Source organism: Falco rusticolus, chromosome 4 (assembly GCF_015220075.1).
Source record: "Falco rusticolus isolate bFalRus1 chromosome 4, bFalRus1.pri, whole genome shotgun sequence".
Lineage (NCBI taxonomy): Eukaryota > Metazoa > Chordata > Aves > Falconiformes > Falconidae > Falco > Falco rusticolus.
The window spans coordinates 84,406,304-84,423,512 of record NC_051190.1 but is presented as its reverse complement, the minus strand read 5'-3'; the positions used below and the strand labels follow the sequence as shown (position 1 = coordinate 84,423,512).

The 17,209-nt window shown below is 43.5% G+C and overlaps 1 protein-coding gene across 2 annotated transcripts in view; it reads right to left on the bottom strand.

Annotated features, from left to right (window-relative positions):
• Window positions 1-17,209, bottom strand: part of HECW1 (HECT, C2 and WW domain containing E3 ubiquitin protein ligase 1) — a 262,858-nt gene that overhangs the window by 245,021 nt on the left and 628 nt on the right. The window lies entirely within an intron of this gene.

Sequence of the window (17,209 nt, the reverse complement as noted above, 5' to 3'; positions counted from 1 at the left end):
GACTTTACAGTAAGAGAGGTACCACATCAGTAAGCAGAATTTTTCTTCCTCTTTCATAAGGGATGGCTTTGAAATGGTCACTACTCCGTTTTATCAAATAGCTACTTTAAATATCACTTCTAACTAAAAGTTAAATAAATAAAAGCCAGGTAAAATGACTAGTTGTGATGAGAATCTGCTTTCTTGCAATTGAAGAATTACATAGCAAGAAAGTAATTGAATGTGGGGGTGTTTTTCTTTTTGTCAGCTGGCATTTTCTATTATTTGCACACTTTTAACCAAGTTTTGCAGAAGATTGTGGGACACAACAAGATATGACAGTTGCTCCAATTTCTTGTCAAATTGTCTTTCAATCACAGGTACCCTACTCACCGTGGGGGGGTGGGGGGTGGAAATTGCACGCACAAGTCATCCATTAGTTTAATGCAAAAGAGATTATGGAAGCAATAGCCACTCAGGAGCAAAGGGATAAGTGATGCTCTTGCTAGCCATTACACTAATGGTGAGAGCCGGGGAATGCCTGCGTAATTGCCAGAGAACAGGCCGAGAGACACCTCTGGGGACCCAGACAGCATGCAGGGCTCAGCCTTAGACAGGGCCAAGTGCTGACTTACAAAATCACACCTGTTATTACAGACATTGGATCCATTCTTGCAGCCTTTATCTGGTAAATGTCATTCCCTAGTTTGTTCGAGACCCTGTGAGTCAAATGCTTTTCAAAAGGATTGCCTAGGAGAGTAAAGGATCAAATGTTATGCTCCCTACATTCCCTCCGCCTCAGTTCATATGCTCTTTCCAGTTTCCCAATTCAATCCTCAGCTGTGAATCAAGAAACAACCCTCACCTGTACAGGCAAGAGCAGAACATGGACACGCTCACCCCCAACGCACAGCTCAGCTTTACAAAGCCTGGTCACACCAAGGGAAGAAGCGAGCGGCTTCCGTTTCATGCCTCTAGTAGACCTAGGGCAGCACGAGCCCAAGAGAAATGGGTTTTGCTGCTTTCTTAGTATCTGCCATCACACATTGGTCTCCGCTCCTCTGCTGATCTGCCAACCAGTTACCTGCCCCTGCACCTCCAGGGTTCTGTAAGTGCAAAACTGCTTCTGGCCAACATGCACGGAAAGTGGACCCCGTTGACTTAAAATAACACAAACTCGCTGAAATCTTAGTGAACTTACCCTCTCTGCTCCAGGTAAAAGTTCACGTGAGGCTTGCACGGCTATTGAACAGTACTCCTCAACTGATGCCATGTACCAGCCAGCAGCTCCCTTCTAGCCCGCGAAGGCTGGGATTAGCTGGTATCTCTGAACCGCAGGCGACTCATTAACATGAAGTCTAAGCGAGGCATGAGCAGATACCCACATGCATGGCCACATGCCGTGACCAGCCCTGATCCCCAGAACTTGCAGGCCATTTCACAGGCTAGATGTGCTCCCTGCAGTACTGAATTTAAAGAGACTGTCTTAAGCAATCAGGTAATTAAACATTGCTTTAAGCATCGTATTTCACAGGCTTGGTACACTGTGCAAGCCCTTACTGATGGGCAGACACTGCTAGCAAATTTCTCCCCTCATCTGTTGGCTTTTTGGCAGTCCACAATGGGTCACTCTTAATGCAATTTCATTTTCTTAATTAAATCTTCCCTGAGGTACCATCACAGGGTATTATTTCCCTTTGATTCCTTTATTTAACATGTCAGAACAGAGATAGTCTCACTACTCTGCTTTCATGGGTTAGAAAGTTTCTCCCTTGATTAACCCTCAGAGAAGATGAGGGGATTTAAGTGAGTAACAATGACATTTTTTAAATACACAACATACAAGGCCATACAACAAGGCTTATAAGACTGTAAAGGAAAAAGTGAAGCACAGCCAAGTTAAAAAAAACCAAAACAATAAAAGGTTCTTTCTTGCTATCTCAAACTTTACAGAGCAGAGTTTGTTTGCAAGAAGGGGAGAAAGACCCCCAAATCTAACTGCCTTCCAGTGGGAAGAGCACTTCCATGAGTTTAATAAAAGCCAACGCTTTTCCTACTATAAGTCACAGGGTCCAGGAAAAAAATCTCAGCTTTCCTTTCCAGAAATAAATCCCCAAAGAGCATGTACTGCAAGTCTTCAAATCGTGAACCTTGTAAGCACCCCAATTGCACAACAGAAAGTCTCCAAACCAGAAGCCCTGAAAATTCCTACATTGGCAGAGTCTCCAACATTTTTCAGTCTTTGTGGACAGAAATACTGGCTGGATATGTGATTACCCTTTGTACTTTCCAAAAAGTATACTGTTCTACATGGTTACGTGCTGGTGATTACGCATCAACCATTACTGCTTGTGACACCTTCCATTGAACGTAATGACATGCAGCCCCTCTGTTAAAGCAAAACTAAACTCTCCAGGAAGACAAACATGAGCGATGCTAGCAATACAGCCTTCAAGAAAATGCTAATATGAACCATCATAGATATACTGACCAGCAATTCAAGTCCTCTATTGCCTACAGACAACCTGTAGTAAATAGAAGGTAAGTTTTACATCATCCAGTTCTAGCTGTTTTGCCTAAGCTTGCATCGAGGGTCTCTGGAGAGAGCAATATCCCTACTGGGAAAGCCAACTTAAAATACAGAATTGTTCATCCCAAGCCCCTCTCCCCACTACAGACAGCCCTGTTATTTCACTGGCACAAGAGGGCTCAAATCTAGCCAGCTAAAAGTAAGGTGAGATGCGCAATACAACAGGGGGAGAAAGATCCTCAGAACATCCACCAAAAAGGACAGGACCCCTCAGCAGCCTCCAACAGCCGTAACAATCCCAATAAGCAGCTTGTGCATGAAAATCCCAAGCCAAACTCACTGAGGTCTTCCGCATTTTGGAAGATTTAAATATCATATCACTTACTAATAAGGCAAAGTCAAAAACGTCAGAAACATCAGAAACAATTGTCTCAAATGGCTAACATCAGACATAATTTTGTGAAATGCAAGGTATAGCACTGAGCTGCGAATCATGCAAGTCAGTATCTGTACACCAAAAACCTGATAACTTCATATATAGACAAGATAAATATATAACAGCAGTTTACAGATATTATTGCAATAGCCATTTTGTAGTAGTAAATATTTGGGAAGGATCTGAAGGAAGAAAGCAATAAACTACTCAGGTGGTTTCTTAACACTGGCTCAATGAACATGAAGAGTTGCCATACCAATGGCAGAAACCAAGCACTTCAGTCATGTTAGTTATCCAGCAAGAGGGACAGAAGGCATGAGAACACATATTTAGGAATCTGCAGTACTCAGCAGACCCATGAAGTTAAAATTAAGATAAATAGACAAAAAGAATGACCTGGGATTCAGATAAAATGGAAGAGAGGAGAAAAAGGCCCTCACAGCAAAATTTTAACTTGCAGAAAGCTGATGAGATGAAAACTACAATAGAAAAGGCTACAAATGACCAAGTCACAGGCAAAGATTTTTGGCAACAAACAGAAAATTATATTTAACAATAACATGAGAAAAGTACTGAATTTGGTCTAATAAAAAAATAATAATCAAAAACTAAGTGCATGAACAAAACATGGGTAGCAGGAAGAGACAAAGGAGAGAAAGGGAACACATACAAGAAATGGCACTGGATCCAGATGAGAGAGCAGAGAAACAGGACTACACAGGATGCACAGAATTCCAACAAGAGATGAAAAACTGCTCATTAGGGTGTTGGCGTTAGCAAAGGATTAGTCTGGGAGTTAACACAAAAGTAGTATCTGAAAAATAGGAGTTAATAGCATAATGGTAACAAATCAAGAGAGGACAGGTATGCAGGTACTAAAGATGAAGGCAAGGGAGAAGATTAAAAGAAGATTTAGGGAAGGATAAAAGACAGAGGGAATATATGACAGACGTTCACAGACTCAAGAGCAGAAAGGAGAAGGGAGGATCATTTGCTTTCTCTTCCAAGCCGGGGCAGGCATCAAGAGAAGGCACTAGGAGTCAGGCTCATAACATACTAAAGGCAGTGGCTTTTAAGACAACAGGTAGTTGACCTGTGAAATACACCTTCAAATTACAATAAAAATGTCAATAGGTTCAAAGGAAAGTGAAAGCAGGGGAGATTTCATGGAGCAGATCTCTACTGAAGGGTTCTAAATCCACAGAAACACAATCAGTTAAGAAAGATTCCAAGCAGAAAATCATTGGGATGTGGGTAAAGAAATAATACAGAAAAGGGATTTTCTCACAGCAGACAAAAGTCCCTGCCAAAATGCCACCTCCATTGCCTTGGTTTCCTGGTAAGCCTAGATCAAATATTTTTACCCTTTGATCTTTGCATCTGTTTACAGTCCACACAAGTGACTACTACCACAAACACTTTAAGCCAACATAAACTGACACTTCCACAAGGAGGACCACCGCTCCTTGTTCCCAGTCCTTGCTGGGTGTTTGCTTGCATTGCTGTAAGCCTTCACACAACACTCAAGCAGACCTCTCCTGGGTTAAAACCACATGGCGTAAAATAACAGGTTACTTCTAACACGGGTCCCCTGACACAGCTCTCCATGCAGCCACACAAATGCATGTCCTGACCCAAGGAAACAAGGAAATAACTAACATGCAGAAAAAAGAGTGGCTAGAAAAGCAGAATGATGCACTGGAATTATTTAGCCTGGAGAAGAAGAGGCTCAGGAAGAATCTTATCAATGTGCATGAATAGCTGGTGGGATGAAGTGAGGCAGACTGAGCAAGGCTCTTCTCAGTGCTGTCCAGCGACAGGACCAGAGGCAACTGGCACAGACTGAAATACAGAAAACTCCACTTAACTGCAAGAAAAAAAAAAACCCACCACACTTTTCTTTTTTTTTTTAACCTGTGTTCTTCAGGCTTCACAGTTACACATAGCTGAATGGCAGGTAACACATTTCTACAAAGGGGTTCACATCCCTGCTAGTAGAGCATTTAAGGTCTGAAGATTTAGGCTCCTTAAACTGAAAATGGCTAAGCATTCCTGGTAAAGCACGACATGGATCTCTGAAAGATGCCCATTTTCATCCATGGACAGCAGGATACTTTAAAGGGAAAGAACCTTTCAAATTATAACTTTTTCATAGATATTTGGCTGTCTACACTCAGCCTATAAAAACATGGTAGGTTTTCTGCTGTTTCTCCCTTCCTTCTTCCACGGGCAGACAAAAAGTTTGACACCTGCAAGTTTTGCCCAGATGATAAGAGCACTTTAAGAATAGTTTACCCCTGGCTATGTGGATACCTGGAACCAGGGAACCAGTAACACAGCAGGGACACCCTCCAGCTTGTTATCCAGCAAAAGAGGTGCAGAGCAGTGGCAGACAGAAAGGTATCTGTATACACAGGACGCAAGGCAAGTGATAGCAAACAAGCACAAGAAACCGGTGAATTAAACAGAATGAGAAATAGTCTTAGGATAATAAAAAAAATCCATTAACCTCATTCTTCACCTTACTTGGGAGATGGCAAAGTTGGTATGTTATTGCTACGCAGTGCGCGCTGAACAAGGTACTGCTCAGCTGTCAAACAAATGTGTTATTGAATGCTCACACTAAGAAAAACACATTTTCCACATTCATATTTTGACCAACTAAGCAGCTGGAGGGTGGTCTTCAACACACCTGAGCAACCCACAGGGCAAGGGGTGAAAAAAAGGTCTTTGCAGTAACAAGACAAAACACCATAAAAGGGAAGAAAAAAACCTTTTGAAACGGTAAGACTTTAGCTGAAACAATCATTTTTCTGTCCGTTTCACTGATACCTGTTTTGGTGGCCACAAGAGAAGTGAAGCCAAGACGGGACATTTATCTCCTTGAAGACCACTTTTGAACTATCTGCTGCAGAGTTTGCCTTTGTTGCATCCTAGGTAAGACAGCCCAGCTGTGACAAAGCCTTTTTGCACCCAAAGATAAGAAGGTTGCAATGCCACCAAACCCAGAAGGGCCTAAACAGTAAGTAGCACTATGCTTGACTTGCACCTGCGTAGGCTGGAAGCCCAGACATCTTACTATTTGCTACCGAGAGAAAATAGACATATTAACCTCCAATGGCTATAAAAAAAAAAGGTGTTTATGAGGTGGAGGGATGTAGAGATAATGAGGGGGAAAAAATTTCCTCCTGACACTTCTGGCAGCAAAGCAAAAACGAGAACCTTGCTAAAACAATGTTAGCATCTAAACTGGAAAAATTGAATTACAGGGAGCAGGAACCCCGTTCAAGGTGATCTTTTCAAGCTAAAAAGCCAAACTGTATGTCTGAGGGGACTCCCTCACTGACATGCTTTTGTTTTCCACTGTGCAAGTATTACAAAACTGCAAGTTGAAAAATCTGTGTGGTCTTTGTCCCACATAAACATGCAGTGAATCTTTCCACAGTTATTTTAAGACCTCACAGGCCAAATGCATCCCTAGTGCAAGATCAGTGACTTAAATGAACTCAGCATGGCAATGAGATCAGCCCCAGGCTTCCACGAAGTAAATACAATAGTACACCACTATAATGACACTGTGCACTGGAGACAGTTTTTAAATTTTTAAATTGTTTTTAAAAGATTTTTTAAAAAAAATTGTTTTAAAGAAACAACTGTATGAAGAAGAGTAGGTCAAGTCTCATTTTTGGCACTGTGGGAAATCGAAGCATTTTGAAGTCTTCCTTACAGAGGAAGCATAACAACAACCGCCACCTTGCCACACCTCCATCTCTGATCTCTCCCAACTGGATTTGATCATTAAACAAGGCTGCAGGGCTCCAGGTCCTCTGAACAGCTGCCAGCTGCAGTACAAACACATTCTCATGAGGAACATTTTGATTCTGTTTAAAACTGCTTTTTTTTTTTTTCTTTTTCTGACAGAAACCCATTCCACTGGCACATTTCCATGCAGCTCCATTACTTAATATGCCTCCCCCCTCCCACACATGCATGCACCAGAGCTACTTCAAGAAGATAATTATGCTGCATGTTTGCAGTGCATTGGATTTACTCCTGCCAGGTCACCTGTCTTCACCAGAAGTGAGAGACTCCAGGGAAAGGAGTCATCAAAACAAGGGTGATTCAATGTCTGCACATATACATGACATGTATTCCCCCAAAAATATATGCAAGCAAAAAATACATTGATTTATTATTTTTTTTAAGGGGCTCAGTAGCCTCAGGGTGGCTCATATAGCAACAAATTCAGCTCTTTACTCAAGCAGCCAGCTATTTGAAAACAAACATCATGATTATACCACCAAACAATCTCAATCAACAACTAAAGAAGTGTATGTGACTTGCAGGGGTCTCTAGCTTTCGACAAATAATCCAGCAGTGCTGCACGGATCTGAGTAATACTTGTGTCTCCGGCTCTTCCCTGTGACTCAGCATTCGGCAGGGCTGCCAAGGGCTGGTCCGAGCTCCTGAAACACACCTGAAGCTGGACTAAAATGACAAGCCTGGCAGGACAGCACTGCAAGGACGAAGTGCTCACAGCAAGAAGAAGAACATTGCACTCGGTCAGTGGTATCTAAGAAAGCCTGCTCAACACCAGCCCTCTCTGGCCTAAAACAGGGCGATTTTTTTCCTCCAGAGTGGTTACATAAAAATGGCTCTTTATTAGACAGAAGACCTGCTACCTCCAGTAGATGCAGAATTTACCTGCTGACTTAAGTACAGAAAGTTTTTTACCCCGCTTCCTTTAAAAACTGCAACATTACCTATGTTCCTCTAATGAGGAATCCTCCATTTGCATGAAGTCCAGCTGAGTCCTCTATGGCTGCAAAGGCTCTCTCCTGCCCTACCACCTATCAGAGACCAAACACAGGATCAAGGGGAATGGTTTTAGAAGGACGATGGTTTGGGCTGAGTGGTGCAGCTAGAAAGCATTTTTTAGTAATCTCTCACCTACATCTTCTCACTCTGAAATTTGAGGTGAGCAAAACAACCTTCTGAGCTCTGAGCCTTGGTCCTCTGAGGCTTGAAGAACTGGTTCCCACATATAATCTGTTGTTTCCCAAAGCTCTGACTGAATTATATTGGTATTCTATTACACGGGAATTTGTATCTGAAAGCTTTCATACTCACCATTAGATACCATGACACAACTCCAAACTACTGCATGAGACAAGCCAAACATGCAGTTTCCCATTGGACGCATCACTGAGGCATGAGTAAGAATGGTTCAGAAGACAAGACTGAATGTAAATATTTTAGGCCAGATCAAAAGAACAGGATAATTCAGGCATTGAAGCTGAAAATGGTACTCGAAATGCTACTGAGCTCTGCTTTCCACATAACAGGATTCATGGACCTAGTGTTCTGCTCCTGTGCATCCCAGAAACATGTTTTAACGTACCATTTGCTATTCTGCATTATAAAACACATGCACCGGCCCTTGGCAAAGCAATCCAGAAACTCCCCCCTCTACTCATTAAATCAGAGTTATGCTCCCTCTCGCTCAGTGAATCTTCAAAACCCTTATGCAGAACATAACTTTGGTCATGGGTGTAAATCACATCCCATACTCACACACACTTAGAGGAGTTCCCTGCCTGTCAGGGCACATTCCTGGAAAGTCAGGGATCTTGGTCTGATCTGAATCAGGTGCTGAAGAAGTAACACCTCGTCCTGGAGAGGGCAGCTCCTCCCTGAGCAACAGACCCTACCCAACACACCAGTTTTGGAGTACCTGCTTCTGATGACCTGCCTGCCTTCAGGCACTGTTAACCAGCTTTGCACCTAACTCAACACACAAGCACTCTGGGCAGGCAGAGATGCATAAAGCTGCTTTGCCTACATTACACTGGAAACAAAAGCCCTAGGGAGCACAGAGGGGGAACCCTATTGCTGCCTACACGTAAACCAGGCACATCCAGCTGACCCACGCTAGTCTTTTATGGCTCTCTTTTTGGTGCAGTGCTGCACAAAGCATGGCTACGGCATCCTGCATATAAGCTAGTAAACTCAGTGCGCCATGGAGACTCACAGCAGCTTAGATTTTCATTTGCTTAAGGCCCTCATCACTTTCCATTTCAGCATGTGGGTGTCTCCTCTCATGGTCCCACAGGGATTATTTGGATTAGCCATACTGCATTTATATCCCTTATGGTCCAGGTAACTAAAGGAGATGAACTGGGTTTTCCAGTGAGTTATTAGAAGGCCATCAAGTGGATTGATCTCCTGTCCATCGCAGAGCTATTCTGAGGTCACAAGTCAGTTAAACACATTATTCACAATGACCCTTCCTGAGTTACTAGATGATACAGTGTTAAATCAGCAGACAACTCCTGAAACATCCTATTCCACATCTTCCCCTTGCTGAGCTAGCCCAACTCATCTCATGCAAACCCTGAGCCTGCTACCACTACTTACGTACCAGCCTTCCCAAGGTGTGTTGTCTTTCTAAAGTCAGTGTGACTCCCTAAGCAAGAATCACGCGTGCACACACAGAGCTGGCAGAATTAGGCTGGGAAAAATAGGTCAGGACAAGCATATATTTAACTACAAGTCCAAACCTCAAACTCATGTTTTACTAACAAATAATTCATATGCGCATGCACAAAATCCACATTTGATAACTATTAGGAAGTCACTCGGATATCAACTAGGCAATCAAGATCTTTTGCAGGAGCAGAGCCTCTGCCAGAAACATTTCTAGTCCCACTCCAAGTAGAGGTTTAAACATACAACCTCTCCCTCACAACCCTATATCCATCCTTTTTCTGTAATAAAGCAACTTCCCATAAGATCTTTTGGGAAATTGTTTCTTACTCATTTTGCACTAATCTTAGGATTGCCTTTTTTTACAAAAAAAAAAAAAAACCAACCAAAAAAACAAAACCAAACAGTGAGGGGTCAGGGTTGAGACACCCCTGCAGGGAGCCTGGCCTAGGCCACTACTCCTATTCCAGGCTTCCAAAAGTCACCTTTGCAAGTAGACACACGAGGAAAGGAGAGAGGGCACAAGAGTAGTCTGTCACCTTCTAGAAGTTCTGCAGCAACTTCCCTGGGCTTTTGATTATCTTCCAAGCTGGATAAGACAATACAGCTGACATCTAGAAGTTACCATGTAGCTCCATCAAGCAAACTCAGCAGCTGATCCTTAGATCAGATTTCTAGAAGACACTGCTTCCACCCTCCTCTAGGATCCACCTCTAGCCAAACCTCAGCAGCACAGTTGGCAAGCTAAATGCACAGAAGCACCCAGAACACTTTACCACACCTTTGCTACAATTTTTCTGCATTTCCTGCACCATGATTGCTTGTTACTTTGCTCCCAGGTGCCAAAAGTTTTTCATTCCCTCCCCAGCAACAGTAAAATCAAACACTAGGATTGCAAACCGCCCTAAGTACATTAGGACGTGCACGTACCCTCTCTGCACCTGCTTTATACACAGTTCAGTGCAAAAGACACAGATATTTAAGAATTCAGACACAATTAGATGATACATGTTTTTAATTAGAAATGCCCTAATATAATTGCTCGAGTACAGACACTAAGGCTTTAGCCTACATCATGCTATTGGGTACAGAGAATTAGTCTGAGTTATTAACCCATGTTTTAATTGTCTGAGACACAAGATTGCAAGTGCATTGGAACAAAAACAAGAGTACTCTGCAATCACCCGGAAGCGGAAAGGTTGAAAGGGGAGAGAAGACTATCAAAAGGGAAATGCAAGCTCACGCGCAGGGAGGGAGAGCCTTTAAAAATCTGCGAAGAGGATGCTTTGAGAGTGACAGTTCTGAGCAGCATGAAGGAGTAATACAAAGTCAAATTTCAAGGGCAGGTAATGGTTCTACACCAGGATGCAGTTTCTTGACCAGCATAAAAAATTCTGCCTTTAATCAGGTGGGAAATCTTACTCTTTAATGGGAGCCTTGCTCATAAAAAAAATCGGTTATTTCCTTTCACACACAAAGAAAAATCCTTAAGGAACATTAAGTAGAAACCAAAAGAAGGTAAATTGGGTAGCCTAGTTCTTATAAGCCACCACAGTGATGGGTCTTGGGAAGGAGTTCTACCACAGGACCAGGTGCTTCCATGTTGGAATCCTTTTCTAGCCTAAAAAGAGAAGAAAATGTAGTTCAGCTCATTAGCCCTTAATACCTGGCCTGGGTAGCAACTCCTACGGTTGTTTCAGCTTTAGCCTGCTGTTAGAGTAATGAGAAAGAAATGTCAGTGCTTCATGTCGGCACAGCAAACAGCCAGCTTCCCTATGATACTCAGCTCTGTAAAAAAATAAATCAAAAAATAATCATAGAAAGCCATGCAGCATTGCCCTTCATCAAGCAAAGTTCCCAATAACTTCAGGAGGAGCACCGCTCATTTTTAGACCCAAGGGTTTGACTCAATAATACTTTCTCTCAGCATCAGGTCTCTACTATGACTCAGGGTACGCAGGCACTATTTCTGAATCATGGTATTGACCTCACATTGACTACTGTTTGACAGCATGGTGTGGTCAAATTAAGCAACTCAGAAGTTCATGAAAAGATCTCGCTCCTTATCTCTAGAGGTTCCATGGGCCTGTAACCAAGGCAGCAGACAATCTAACGACTAATTGGCCTTTCATGAATCTTGAACAGCATCATCTTGGAAATGTGTGTTCTGACTCTGAAATTAAACATTTCATCCACTTCCCCCCCTTTTCATGTGAAGCTTGTAGAACTAAACCTTGCTCTTTAAATCAAGATGCTGCTTCAGAGTAAATCTGTTGCTGTCCATCATCTTCAGGCAACCATGCAGTCACACATAAAAAGTAGCATGACAAACGGTATATTTACCTAAGGCCTCTCCCACAGCTTTTTTTTTTTTTTATACATCATTAAAGACACTTGACAAATAATCCAACACTTGATGGATGCTCTGCATTAGAATGTGAATTTCAAGTTTAAATTTTCTCAAGGTTGCATTAGAATGTAGGCACAAGACAGTATCTCCTACTTTATCAGTCTCCAACACTATCAGTCTTGACAGGGCCCAGATTTCAAAGGAAAGCACCTAGCTGTCCAAGGACCAGCTTGGGACATCAGATGATCCCATCCACCCCACCAGTTTGTCAAGCACTTGTAAGCATGCCCACAGATGCCCAGGCAGGTAGCCCCATGTGCATTTGTTGCATCCAGCAGGAAGGAGGACTGTAGTTCAAATGGCTGAGGAAGTGCCTTACAAGAGGCATCCAGCTCGCAAGCAAAGCTGGATTATCTCCAACTTCATGGCTTTTTACCTAGCTCAGCAAAGCCTGTACAACATACAATGTATGTTCTGCTAAAAAGACAGGCTTCGGCAGCATAGTTTTTCAGGGAGGAGCAGGAGTCACAGCAATGCTCAAGACTCAAAGAACAGCTCCTTGACCCCTCTGCTCCGTATACTCAGGTGTTTCACAGGCATACAGTAGAGAACAACTTGTTCAACCATCTCCTCAAGCATCCTCCCTCTCTTGCTCTCCCCTCCCCCTTGGGAAGACACAACTCCCTGCTGCATCTCTTCTGCATGCAGGTGTTTGGGAGGGGTATCCACCAGCCTTCCCCTCTGCAAAAAGCATACAGCGGGTAGCACAACATCAGCCCTTCCCAAGCTTGCAGGGCGCCATCCAAGATTTTGCATGGAGCCATGTGAAAGCAAGTTCATTGCTGGCACCAGAAGAGCAGCATGCTCCTCCTTTCTCTGAAACAATAGGCCTGCTGAACCACGCATTTCAGGACCTGAGAAACCCGATTTGGTAATTGAAGGTGCACATGGCACATTTTCCTACGGTATGGAAAAATTAATTATACCACATGACAGATTTCAATCCTGGTGTTCAAAAGCTCATTAGCAAAACCACTTTAAAAGGTGCTAATAGAAACAAATGCCTTGAACATCACAGACTTCCCAGATGACTCCTGCTATAGAGATGGATGACAAATCACTCTGTCAGTCATCTTTAAATTCCATATTGACTACATTGAAGCAATTACCCATTTATTTTTAGAGCATGTTCCATTTTAAACATAAGTGATTCAGTCCAAGAGACATTCTATACTGCATTGCTATTTCATGGGTTAACAACTGAAATTTAAATGGATTTTAATTTTGGGGCAAATACTTGCTTTCCCCACCCCCCGCTGCCTCTACACATTGGTTGGGAATTTTAATTCAGGCTTCAAACCAAACAAATGTTGGTGTTCTACAAGCATCTGCAGAGAAATATAAAAATATCTGGGAAGTGTGAAAGAGTGAGCCTGTTTTGCTAAATGCATAAAATGAAACCTCAGCGAAGGTCTCAATAATAGCCTTCCTGACTGCTGTGCACACGCTCTCTCCCACAGACCTTCTGCTCTGCAGCAAGGGAATGCTGCCTGCGTTGCTGCGTCCTCAAAGAACTTTGTAAATACAATGGAGCACAGCAATCCCCCGGGGAGCATGGTGTTGATCTTTTACTTCGATATTTCAAAAAAGAGCACCAGGGTTTCCCCCTTTTTTAGTGTCTAAAAAGAACACCTTACCATATCGCTTCCCCCCAGCCATCTCAAGGTTTATCTGCATTGTAGGCAACGTTCCGGACAACAGGATGAGGGGCTAGAAACAAGCTTAGGCTGCTCCTAACTCATGGAAAAGGAGGGTGAGACGATAAAGTGGGGGGAGTTGGGAATGGAGAGTCCTGGGGAGCTGAGGTTTCTGTTGCTGCCGACACCAGAGGGAGAGGACAAACAGGAGCTGCAACAGGTACTGCAGCAGGGAAACCCTGCTTCAAGCTCAGCGCTGCCCTGCTCCAACCCAGCTCCTCCCTCTCCCCAAAGCAAAAGCAGGCTGGGAGGCTCCTGCCAGCCTTTTGCCCCCAGCAGCCTGCTGCCCATGACAACAGCCTATTTTGCCTGTAGCTTGGACCAGTCTTACCGGCCCATATTCTGGTGAACCCACAAACATCTGAGATGAGGACACCATCTTGCCAAGGGACAGTCCCAGTCCCTCCTAAGGAGCCCTGCCCTAAGAATCCAAACCTCCTACTTCAGAGCTGACGACAGGATACCCTAGCCATAACACAGCTGATCAAAAGAGTCCAAGGCTGACTCACAAGCCCATTATACAGCTGCCTAGCCACCATTCATTAACTGTACTAAAAATGACCCTGGGCTCCCTACATCAAAGAACCTTGCCATTTCTTCCTAATAAATTCTAAGCATCCTGCTGGCCTCAAATCTCAGCTGGAAAACATCAACTGGAGTAAGTGGCATCACAGCCTGCCCTTTGCTACTGGCTGTACTTCTATTTTTCCTATGTTGTATGCCCCCTACCCTCCTGAGAGTACCAACAGAAACAAAAATATTACTGTGGTTTAAGGCAAACGCATAAGTAAGATCTAGCCTGGTTCAGGCTATTAGAATTAACATTCCTGATATCTAAGCCCAATAGAAATGTATTTCTAAGGAACTAAACCAAACCCCTGCAGTGTTTGCCACTCAGCCACTGCAGAATCCCAACAGCACATGAAATGTTACAAGAGAAACGGGTAAAAAAAAGCCTTAAACAGAAGCAAAACTGACTCATCTCCTTATTGCCAAAACCGAGAAGCTGCTGAGCATAAACAAACAGCAGACATCCTGAAGAAAAGGGGGCATCGCAATTCCTTTTCATGCTAATAGGCAGATACAGAAACTAGTACGAGCAGGACCATCCTCCAGCTACTCCCCCAAGCCGATCCAAAGGAACTGCCAGCGCTACGGCAACCAACATTCCTGGCAGCACTGGTACCACTGGAGGCCCAGGAGCAACCAAGGTGCTGGTGACTCCCAGTGCGCTGATGGTTTCTAGTTATACATGCTGGAAAGCTGTGACAGCTGTAGGTATGATCCGCTTGTGGAAGCCACACGTATGTTACAAAATTTCATGTTCCAACGAAACTGTTCTGGGCAGCAGTCAAAGGCACACTTGACTTAGCCTGGCAAGCATCCCTTCTGCAGAACGGGAAGGAGAGAGCACCACAGCACTTGTATAAGGCTCAAGCTCTCCTCCCTATCTATAGGGGCCTACAAAGACTACGTGCTATGCGTGCTGAAGCCAGACCTCGTGGATACCCCTATGTTTGGAAGAAACTAAGTAGGTAAAGACTTAGGATCAGACAGACACTTAGAAAGAACAAAAGGAAAGTGAGCGTGATGACAAATTACATTCTCCAGCAAAGTCCATCACTGCAAACTAAGATACTTTGGCATAATTGTTGGGTGTTTTTTTTAATTACTAAAAGCCTTTCTGTTTGAACTTTACAAGATGTTTAACTTCTGGGGGAACAGAGAGGTTGTCTTGTGGGATTTTATTTTTAAAAAACAGCTTTCAGAGTCGAAACCACAGGGGCAACCTTAATGCCTGCATCCACAAAGACAGATTTCCAACAGCTTTAAAAAAACAGGTAACTCAACTTCTTTGTTAGAACAGCTCCTGGCCTGACACCAACTATTCAGCATCATCACGCTCACAACTTGAATCCCCCCCGCTACACCACAACTACATCTTTTGCAGTATTTCAGAAAGCAGCTAATAAGCTCTGCTCGCTTTACTTACTTGAGTAACTGCATTGTTTGTAAGACAACCATTCCAAAGGAGACAAGGAGAAGGATTTAGCACTACCTTGAATGAACGCTACTTAGCACCAGACATAGCATATGCAAAACTCCACGAAGCTTCACTGGGATTATCTCACCAGCTCAAAGAATACTAGATCACACGTCACATACATGAAACAAAGCCACAGAAAGATGCACTTTAACTTTAAAGTCTTAGCCGATTATTTATTGGAATACAATCAATACCATCTCGTTTGTTAGAACGCATTCAAAATACCAAGCACATGGACTTCAAATAAATTCTCTGGGATGTTAGGAGCATGTGTACACAGTTTGCTTTCAAATAAATCACCACCACATTCAGATAATGATAGCTCCTGTTAAAGTCAGAGGGCATCAGTTCATTCTCTGGTCTGCTCTGGTTTCAAATGAGTAAGCTGATAAAAAAAGAGCTGATTGATACTAAAAAGGTTAGGAGTCCAAAGCTCAGGTCACGTTAAGTCAGCAGCACGTTAGCGTATGTTTCGCATGAGTGATACCACCACCGACTCACACGCCACTCGCGCCTTGCAAGCACTGGCCATCTGACGGACTACTCTTTGTTCTGAGCTAACTCCCCACTCACCCTGCTGAAACAAACAAACAAACAGACCCAGCATTTCCTCCATAAGGACAGATAACTCTTGTTTCCCCACCCCCCCATACTAGACAGACTGCATCAACAGGATGAGTGTTGTGCATAGACTAAATGTGCGCTGCCTTTTACATCTCCTTCTGGTCCAGCATGAAAATCAACGTTGCATCCCTGTTGTCCAAATGGGCACATGTTTGAGACAGTTAAAAGTAGAGAGAGCAGCCAGGATACAAACCCAACGCTGCTCCTCCATAAACCACACGTACTATACAGAGAAGTGATAATCCCTTCTTAGTGGAAAATCCAAATTTTCAAAATGAATCCCCAAGCTAAAATGAATTACTGTAATAACTGCAATCCTCGCATGAGCACTAATCAGGAAGGCACAGCTGACCACCTGCTATGTGGCACCACCGGCGCAGCAGCACCCTGCCCCTAATTGCTGCTGTGTCCAGACAGAGCCAGGTGCCCCACAAAACGAGCTGGTGACGCTGGTAAATACACGGAGAGCGCACTGCCCGCCCGCCGTACAGTCTCGCTACGCACTTCTGCTGAGTGCAGCATTTAAAAAAAAAAAAAAATGGGCACTACTGCAGCTCCTAACAGCAGGATGCAAAAAATCTAAACCCAGGCCAAGTAATTTCTTCTGCAACTACAGAGGAATGCACAGGAAACGATGCAAGAGAGACGACGAAACAAATCGCGTGTGCCTGTGTCAGTGCAAGCCCATCACCTATGCAGGCTGCAAAATGAGAAAAGCAGCATTTGACAGCACTACAGGCTGGGGCAGCATTCTTAACGTACTTACAATAAGTTATTTTATTTAATTGCTAATGAAAAAACGCAATTACATAATAACACAAGGTAATAACCAAAATACAAAGTCACAAGATTGGCTTACAGCAAACAGAGCCGGGGGGTGGGGGGGCAAGGCAGTTTGTGCCTTAAATTTTGCTGCATTGTCAAGGAGCCAAGAAGCAAACCTGGGGGCTTCTCCTTCTACAGGGAAGGGATGGAACCACCGAAAATTCAGCGCGGGACT